The sequence below is a fragment of the Malania oleifera genome, chromosome 9 (assembly GCF_029873635.1).
Source record: "Malania oleifera isolate guangnan ecotype guangnan chromosome 9, ASM2987363v1, whole genome shotgun sequence".
In the NCBI taxonomy this organism is placed as follows: Eukaryota; Viridiplantae; Streptophyta; class Magnoliopsida; order Santalales; family Ximeniaceae; genus Malania; species Malania oleifera.
This window is the reverse complement of record NC_080425.1, coordinates 84,396,992-84,406,625: the sequence shown is the minus strand read 5'-3', so window position 1 is coordinate 84,406,625 and position 9,634 is coordinate 84,396,992.

Below are 9,634 nucleotides of genomic sequence, written 5' to 3'. Positions count from 1 at the left end.
GTTTATCCCACCACGAGATTTATAATATCAAAATCTGTGGGATAAATTTAAGCTAAACTCCCTAAAAATAATATCACACTCAATTAATCAAATGGGAGTATTAGCACTATCTAATGAACACAAGGACAATCAATATACTTTCACACTATTAGGATGTATCAAGGGAGTGAATATTTGAGAGTATTTTGGGAAAAATGTGATTTTGAGATAGAGTGGATTTTCTCTAATGATTTTGGCTAATGTCTCTCTAATCTTGCAAATGAACCTATATTTATAGACAAGGTTAAAAATATAACCGTTTGGGACATGTTGGGAATTATTGGAAAAGATTCAAAATGTTTAAACACCATTAACCCCACATAACCCAATTTTACCACGGTTAAATAATTTTTAACCCGCCGAGGTTCGGGTGGCTGAACCAAGATTCGGTAGCCTGAACAGACATAGTAATAAAAGTAATTTAAATGAGTTTGGTCGACCGTGTCTTGGTTCGACACCCCGAATCAAAGTCAATAGCATTTGTTTGTAGGTTTGGGTGCCCGGTCCGAGGTTCGGTTAATCGAACTAGCCAATTTGGTCATCCAATCCCTATTTTGAATGTGATCGTTCGGGCACCTGGGTAGTTAAAAAGGAACCTGACACAAGTGCGGGTGCCCAAGGGAGATATGCTCAAAATATGTTCGGTCGCCCAAAGCATGGTCAAATTGTTGACTTCTCAACAATTCGGGCACCCGAGGTGATTTGTTCACTTAGGGTTCGGTCGCCCGAGCTCTCTCATACTTTCCCTATTTTTTCCAATTTTATTTCAATTCTTTCCCCTGATAATGTAAGTGATTATGGGGACTTTTGTGCACAATGTCTAGGAACCTAGGGTCTTTTCAAGTACGCCCAAAAACTTGGCGTTGGTCAACTAAAGGTTGACCGAAAGGTGCCCTAAAGTCATTCGGTACCTATGGTCAAACTACGGTCTTTTTGAGCTTACAAAAACCTACATGCATGACATGCAGAGATTATTACAGACTATATCCCTAGTTACTATTACGGACCCATAATATAACATGAATTACAATAGATCTTCTAGGTCTTCAGTCATCCAGTTTTCACGTGCCATGAAATGATCAAGCTAATATGAACCTGCACACAAACTTGACAGACATCAAATACTAGAGTATTTGTCATTATCAAAACCGGGTGTGACTAATAAGGTCAACAACTACTTCCTTCTGATAACAATTAATGTTGGCATAATTAGCAGCTAGCTAGTCCATCCCCAAAATCACGTCGAACCTATGTATATCTAACAATACTAGATCGGCTAGTAGCACTTTTCCCTGAATATCCACTGGATAGCTTTTAAGCTCCTTCCTACAAACCACTACTACTCCGGTCGGTGTAGCTACAGGTAATTCGGCATCCAATACTTGAGGTTCTATCCCACACGGTTTAATATACTCTTAAGAAATAAACGAATGTGTGGCCCCTTAATCAAATAAAATAACTGCTTTAATTGAATACATAATAATAGTACATGTCACCACATCGCCTATCGTCTCTGTGTCTCCTGGTGTCAGTGCATATACCCGTGCCTATGCAATATGTAAAAAACCCAAAAAGAGATATAAAATATTAGTGGATTGATTTCAAAAAAAAAATAAAAATAAAAATAAAATAAAAATAAAAATAAATAATTAAAAAAAAAATAATTATTAATTAATTAATTAATTAAACGAATTTAAAAAAAAAAAGAAAAAAGAAAAAAAATTAATTAATTAAAATTAATTTTTATTTTTTTTAATAAAATATATTATTATTATTATTATTAATATTTTTTATTAAATATATATATATATATATATATATATATATATATATATATGTTAACCACCTGAAGCTTCAAGATTCCTAAAATTTAATTCACGCGCCAGTATGATTTAATTCATACTATTCTTCTTCTTCTTCTTCTTCTTTTTTATTCATTCATTTATTTATTGTTTACTGCAACTCTCAGAACTCTCTCTCTCTCCTCACATTCTCTCTCCCTCTCTCATCGATTTCGTGACGGATTTTCACCCGATCGAAAATCCAAAGATACCACTGGACTCCATTCGCCGCTGCCGTCATTTCTACTGGAGCGGATCGGTGGTAGGAGCGGCGTAAGCGTATTCCCTGGGGTAAGCCATTTTTCCCTTTTTCTTTAATTTCTTGCAAAATATAAGCCCAATTGACGAACGGACGCCACCACGAGAATCTAGGGATGATTCTCTACAAATCTAGTAGGACGGAATTCTCGTGGGAGTGTCGGGCCAAAACCCCAAATTTGGGGTGCGGCGATTATTAAGGGGCTTATTTTTAATTAATTAGCATTAATTTAGAAATGCTAAAATATTAAGCATCTGCGACTGAAATAGGATTTCTAAAATTTAGGGCTCGGGTGAGCGCCGCGGGTGTAATTTTGGGACCCGCAGGCAAAATTTGGAAAAATTAAGTAGGGATATTAAATAATAGTTTAAATATTAATTTGAGGTATATGGAGCCTAAGGAAGGCTAGATGAGTATTATTTTGGAGAAATAGATTAATTAATCTGGGGAAGAATGTAAATTGCAGGAATTAAATTTCGGGCGCTAAGGGCGTGAAATTTTGGGTCCTAAGGAATTTCTCAATAGTCAGGTAAGGGAATAAACTAAAGCAGTAATTTTTCATACAAATTATTATTGATTATGAGTAAATTTATTTTTAGAAAAGCATATGTTATATTGTGTATTACGCATGAAATGTACGATTGAGAAAAATACTGCTATGATGATTAAAATGTATATGTATGTATGAGATGTAAATAATTCACGTTTTTAGAATATGAAGTATGACTTTTAACAGCATATGTGTGGCATAAATATTATTTTATGTGAAATGTATTATGATGTGAAAGATTTTACGAACCAAGCATTTATGGAAATATGAGTTATGTTGTGATAAATGATGTATTTTCAATATATATATATACCTGAAACAATTTTGGCGCGAGGCCATATATTTATGTTATCGGCACGAAGCTGTATTTATGTTATTGGCGCGAGGCCATGTATTTATGTTATCAGCACGAGGCCGAATCTATGCTATCGGCACGAGGCCGTATTTATATTATTGGCGCGAGGCCATATTTACTATGATTTTGGCGCGAGGCCATATGTATGATTTCGGCGCGAGGCCGTATCTATGTTTTCGGCACGAGGCCGTAATGATGTTATGTATGATCATGTATTATATGTTTTCATAACCAGGATGTTAGTTTAGTTCAGACCAGGAGCTCGGTACCGTAGCTATGGGTTCATTTTGGCACGAGGCCTTATTAGTGCTACCGTCCCACGAGGGGATGGGAGATGGATAGTCGATGTAGCTTTCAGTAGAGTGTGGACGTCTACCTGGCAGTCCGGACCAGGGTGTGGCGGGCTCATCGTACTTACAGACATATTTGATTCGGCAGTGGTCGGCCAGCCATTGTCGGGTCCCACCTTCGGGCTGCACAACCCGTCATGGGGGGTAATACATGACACTAGCTAGCTATTCATCTTGTGTTTATTTTCAGTACTACAGTTATAACAAATGATTTTATGTATGATATGAATTATTAACAGATGTGAAAATATATGTTTACCTAGTACGATATGATGATGTTTATGGAATTATGAAAGGTACTATATACGTATAAATGCATTAAATATTCATGTTACCACACAGCTGTATTTAGTTTATTTTCCCTTACTGAGAAGTGCCTCACCCCCAATATTATTACATTTTTCAGGAGTCCCTGAGAGACCGGCGGGTCAAGGCCGCCGTTGAGATTAGTGAGATTACCCCGTGAGGAGGGTAAGATTTTGTACTAGGGTTAGAATTATTTTGTGTTTGACCCTAGAGATATTTTGATGTATATGAGGATGTATAGTAGTACAGTATCATAATGTTATAGAAAGCGCTGGTATTATATTTTATGACGGGATGTTTGAGATTTTATGTGTACTGCTGCTAGGTTTTCCGCTGTGTATGACAGGTGTCCCCGCTACCCACGGGTTCGGGTTGACCATTTTATTTAGTATGTGATATTTTATGTTAAGAAATTCATGGACGTTACATTTGGTATCAGAGCCTAGGATACTAGGTTCTGTAGACTCTAGAGTGCAGCAGTATTAATACCAGAGTATAGGATAGGAGGATTTGAGGTCTGGTTTTGTAGTCTAGATGCAGGACTTCCGTGGTGGTTTGTATGATTTTCCTGGGGTGACGATTTCAGGAAATTCATTGTAAACTATCGTCGGGTTGGGTATCTAGATTTCAGGATTGAACCTTAAATTAAGATCAAGAGTGACGAGTTAATTAGGAAAATATACCATATGAGCTGAGTGATATGTATAGAGAATGAGGTTTTGAGTTAAGTTATTTCTTCTTTCAGGATGGACCACGGTGGAAATAGTGCCCACGCCAGTGGGAGTGAGGGTGCTGGACCCTCAGGCGCTGCGGGTAGTGATTCAGATGCAGTCTTACGCAGCGTAGCACAGCAGGTTATGGCAGAAATTGCCAGGAGTTCGAGGGAACAGGGTGGTCCGTCTGTAGGCCACGGTTGTACGATTGAGAAGTTCATAAAGATGAATCCTCCAGCTTTCTCAGGAGGAACGGACTCTGCAGTCGCTGAGAATTGGGTGCAGGAGATGGAGAAAATATTTGCAGTACTGCAGTGTTCAGAGGAGCAGAAGGTGCTGTTTGCCACCTATAGACTGACTGGAGAGGCCGAGAGATGGTGGTCGGCAGTGAGATTGTTAGAGCAGCAGAGGACTATACCCGTAGAGATGACTTGGGAGCGATTTAGAGAGATATTCTTCGACAGGTATTTTCCAGCCTCTTCCAGGGAGGCTAAGATTACGGAGTTCCTAAATCTGAAGCAGGGACAACTGTCAGTACAACAGTACGCGGCAAGGTTCATCGAGCTATCTCGCTTCGCCCCGTACATTATTCCAAATGAGACGAAGAAGGTACGACAGTTTGAAAGAGGCTTGAGGAGAGAAATTTACAAGCAGGTATCGATATTGAAGTTGCGGGACTTCACCGAGTTGGTTGACTGAGCCACTATAGCAGAGATTGGTGAGCGATTGGAGGCTGAGGAGCAGAGGCAGAAGAAGAGATCTATACCTTCTGATTTCCAGCAGGGAGCCGACCGTGCCGCGTGGAAGAAAGGTGGCTATTATAGGGACCGGAGACAGAAGACCGGGAATCACGGTTTCCAGGGTGCACAGCCATCTCCCGCTTGCCCATCTTGCGGGAAGAGACACTTGGGAGAGTGTCGTGCTGGGCGAGGTGTCTGCTACAGGTGCGGGGAGCCAGGACATATGATGAGGGAGTGTCCGACACAGATTGGTACTGTTCCTAGACCTGCACGAGGAGGTTACCAGGCACCACGAGGAGGCCAGCAGAGGAATACGGCCCCAGCCAGAGTTTTTGCTTTGACACCGGGTGATGCTGAGGCAGCAGGAGATGTGGTGATAGGTACTGTTTCAATAATGTCATTTAAAGCTACTGTTTTGTTTGATTCTGGGGCGACGCATTCATTTATCGCCTGGGATTATGTTAAATTGTGTGGGTTTGAGCCTCAGCAGTTAGAAATTAATTTGTCTGTTGCTACGCCAACTGGGACCGTAGGGGTATGTAGGAAGGTACTCAGGGACTGTCCAGTGGATATTCTAGGGAGGTATTTGTTAGCTAATTTGGTGATTTTAGACATGCATGGGTTTGAGTTAATCTTGGGCATGGATTGGCTAGCTGCCCACTATGCTAGCATTGATTGCCGTCAGAGAGTGGTAGTGTTTAGACCTCCAGAGGGACAAGAGTATAGATTTGTGGGATCACATGTGCGCACCCCACCTCAGTTATTATCGGCTATTCAAGCGTGTAGATTGCTATCAGAAGGTTGTCAGGGATATTTAGCCTATGTGAAGGCTGTATCAGAAGGCGAACTGAGGGTGGAGGATATCCCAGTGGTGAGAGATTTCCCTGATGTATTTCCAGAGGATTTGCCGGGACTACCTCCTGATCGTGAGGTAGAGTTTGTTATTGATCTGGTTCCGGGGACAACACCGATTTCGAAGGCGCCGTATAGAATGGCACCGGCAGAGCTAAAAGAATTGAAAGAGCAGTTGCAGGAGCTGTTAGATAAGGGGTTCATTCGGCCCAGTGTGTCACCTTGGGGAGCACCAGTTTTGTTTGTGAGGAAGAAGGATGGCTCGATGAGATTGTGCATCGACTATCGAGAAATAAATAAAGTAACTATCAAGAATAAATACCCGCTCCCGCGTATTGATGATTTGTTTGACCAGTTACAGGGGACACAGATCTTTTCGAAGATAGATTTACTCTCCGGGTACCATCAGGGGAAAGTCAGGGCCGAAGATGTTCTGAAGACAGCATTTAGAACACGGTATGGTCACTATGAATTTCTAGTTATGCCGTTTGGGTTGACGAATGCTCCTGCGGTGTTTATGGATCTTATGAACAGGGTTTTTCAGCAGTATTTGGATCAGTTTGTGGTAGTATTTATTGATGATATACTGGTATATTCGAAGAGTGCAGAGGAGCATGAGGAGCATTTGAGTATAGTGTTGCAGGTGCTGCGAGAGAAGAAGCTATATGCAAAACTCAAGAAGTGTGAGTTCTGGCTGGAACAGGTTACCTTCCTTGGACACGTTGTATCCAAGGGTGGTATTTCTGTTGATCCGAGTAAGATTGAGGCGGTAGTTGACTGGGTACGACCAAAGAACGTGCACGAGATCAGGAGTTTTCTAGGATTGGCTGGGTACTACCGCACGTTTGTTGAGGGCTTTTCTCGATTGTCAGGCCCGTTGACCAGATTGACTAGGAAAGGAGCGAAGTTTGAGTGGTCTGATGAATGTGAGCAGAGCTTCCAAGAGTTGAAGCAACGACTCATCACTGCGCCTGTGTTGACGATTCCTTCAAGAGAAGAGGGGTTCGTAATTTACAGTGATGCGTCCCATAAAGGGCTGGGATGCGTGTTGATGCAGCGGGGGAGAGTGATAGCCTATGCCTCACGACAGTTGAAAGAATATGAGAAGAACTACCCTACCCACGATCTGGAGTTGGCGGCGGTTGTTTACGCGCTGAAGATTTGGAGGCATTATCTATATGGGGGTAGGTGTGAGATATTTACTGACCATAAGAGTTTAAAGTATTTCTTCACGCAGAAGGAATTGAATATGAGGCAGAGGAGATGGTTGGAGCTAATAAAGGATTACGACTGCACTATTAGCTACCACCCAGGAAAGGCTAATGTGGTTGCTGATGCTTTGACTCGGAAATCAGTGGAATCATCTGTATCTGCAAGGGAGATTCAGCATCCGATTCAGATGGATCTGGAGAGGCTCGGTGTGGAGCTGGTAGAGGGTGATCACCAGGCGTTCATTGCTGACTTGGTTTTGCAACCGACTCTACAGAAGAGGATTAAAGCAGCTCAGAGGAATGATGCAGAACTAGTAGAGCTTATGGGAAAGGTACAGGATGGTCAGGAACCAGAGTTCAGCATTTCAGATGATGGAGCCCTGAGGTTCCATACCAGGTTATGTGTTCCTGCTGATCCTGAGATCAAGAAAGTCATTCTGGAGGAAGCATATCGATCCCTATATACTGTACATCCGGGTAGCACTAAAATGTACAGGGATCTCCGAGATTCCTTCTGGTGGAGCAACATGAAGAGGGAGATAGCTCAGTTTGTGGGTCAGTGTTTGACATGCCAGCAAGTGAAGGCTGAGCATCAGAGACCAGCGGGATCGTTGCAGCCACTCCACATTCCTGAGTGGAAGTGGGAGCATATAGCGATGGATTTCGTCTCAGGATTACCGCCAGCATTGCATGGACAGGACGCTATTTGGGTAGTGGTGGATCGATTGACGAAGACTGCCCACTTTTTGCCGATTAGAGTTAGCTACTCCATGGACAGATTGGCTGAGTTATACATCCAGGAGATAGTTAGACTCCACGGCGTCCCAGTGTCCATAGTTACAAATAGAGACCCACGGTTTACATCTCGTTTTTGGAAAAGTCTGCAAGGGGCCATGGGTTCTCAGTTTTCGTTCAGCACAGCTTTTCATCCTCAGACAGAATGACAGACAGAGAGGACGATACAGATTTTGGAGGATATGCTGCGAGCATGTGTGCTGGATTTTGGAGGTCGTTGGATGCAGTATTTGCCATTAGTTGAGTTTGCGTATAACAACAGCTACCAGGCCAGCATTGGGATGGCACCATATGAGGCACTGTATGGCAGGAGGTGTCGATCCCCATTGTACTGGGATGAGGTTGGTGAGAGACAGGTATTGGGGCCAGAGCTGATACAGCAGACTCAAGATAAAGTCAGACTCATCAGAGACAGGATTAGGACAGCGCAGAGCTGGCAGAAGAGTTATGCTGATACTCGTCGGCGAGAATTGGAGTTTGACATAGGAGATCACGTGTTCCTGAAGGTGGCACCGCTGAAAGGTGTTATGAGGTTCGGGAGGAAGGGTAAGCTGAGCCCTAGGTATATTGGACCATTCGAGATTCTTGAGAGAGTGGGTTTAGTTGCCTATCGTTTGGCATTACCACCGGTCCTATCTAGGATCCATGACGTATTCCACGTTTCTATGTTGAGGAAATACGTCCCAGACCCCTCTCATGTGATTAGATATGAAACACTGGAGTTGGGCGATACTTTAGCTTATGAGGAAGTGCCAGTGCAGATTCTTGACTGGAAGGAACAGGAGCTGCGCACGAAGAAGATTCCACTGGTAAAAATTCTGTGGCGCAACCATGCCATTGAGGAGGCTTCTTGGGAACTAGAGGATCAGATGCGCCAGAAATATCCGCACTTATTCAGTGGAGTTAGAGTTGAGCCAGTTAAGTGAATGGAATATTGTTGTAATTTTTATTTGTATAGTGTAACATAAGATAGATAAAATTTTTAGTTTTGAAACATGAATGGTTTTGGGAGAATTTTGACTAGTTGTAATCTCCCAGAGCCCTCGTTGTAACCACGGTATTCCTCCGCCATAAGTGAGGGTAATTAATAAAAATAAGAAGTGTTTTCGCTAAGAAAGGGAAATAGGGAAATGGCAAATTTCGAGGACGAAATTTTTATAAGGTGGGGAGAATGTAAAAAACCCAAAAAGAGATATAAAATATTAGTGGATTGATTTCAAAAATAAAATAAAAATAAAAATAAATAATTAAAAATAATAATAATTATTAATTAATTAATTAATTAAACGAATTTAAAAAAAAAAGAAAAAAGAAAAAAAAATTAATTAATTAAAATTAATTTTTATTTTTTAAATAAAATATATTATTATTATTATTAATAATTAAATATTATATATCTATATATATATATATATATATATATTAACCACCTGAAGCTTCTTAAAGCTTCAGGTGGATTCCTAAAATTTAATTCACGCGCCAGTATGATTTAATTCATACTATTCTTCTCCTTCTTCTTCTTCTTCTTTATTCATTCATTTATTTATTGTTTACTGCAACTCTCAGAACTCTCTCTCTCTCCTCACGTTCTCTCTCCCTCTCTCCTCGATTTCGTGACGGATT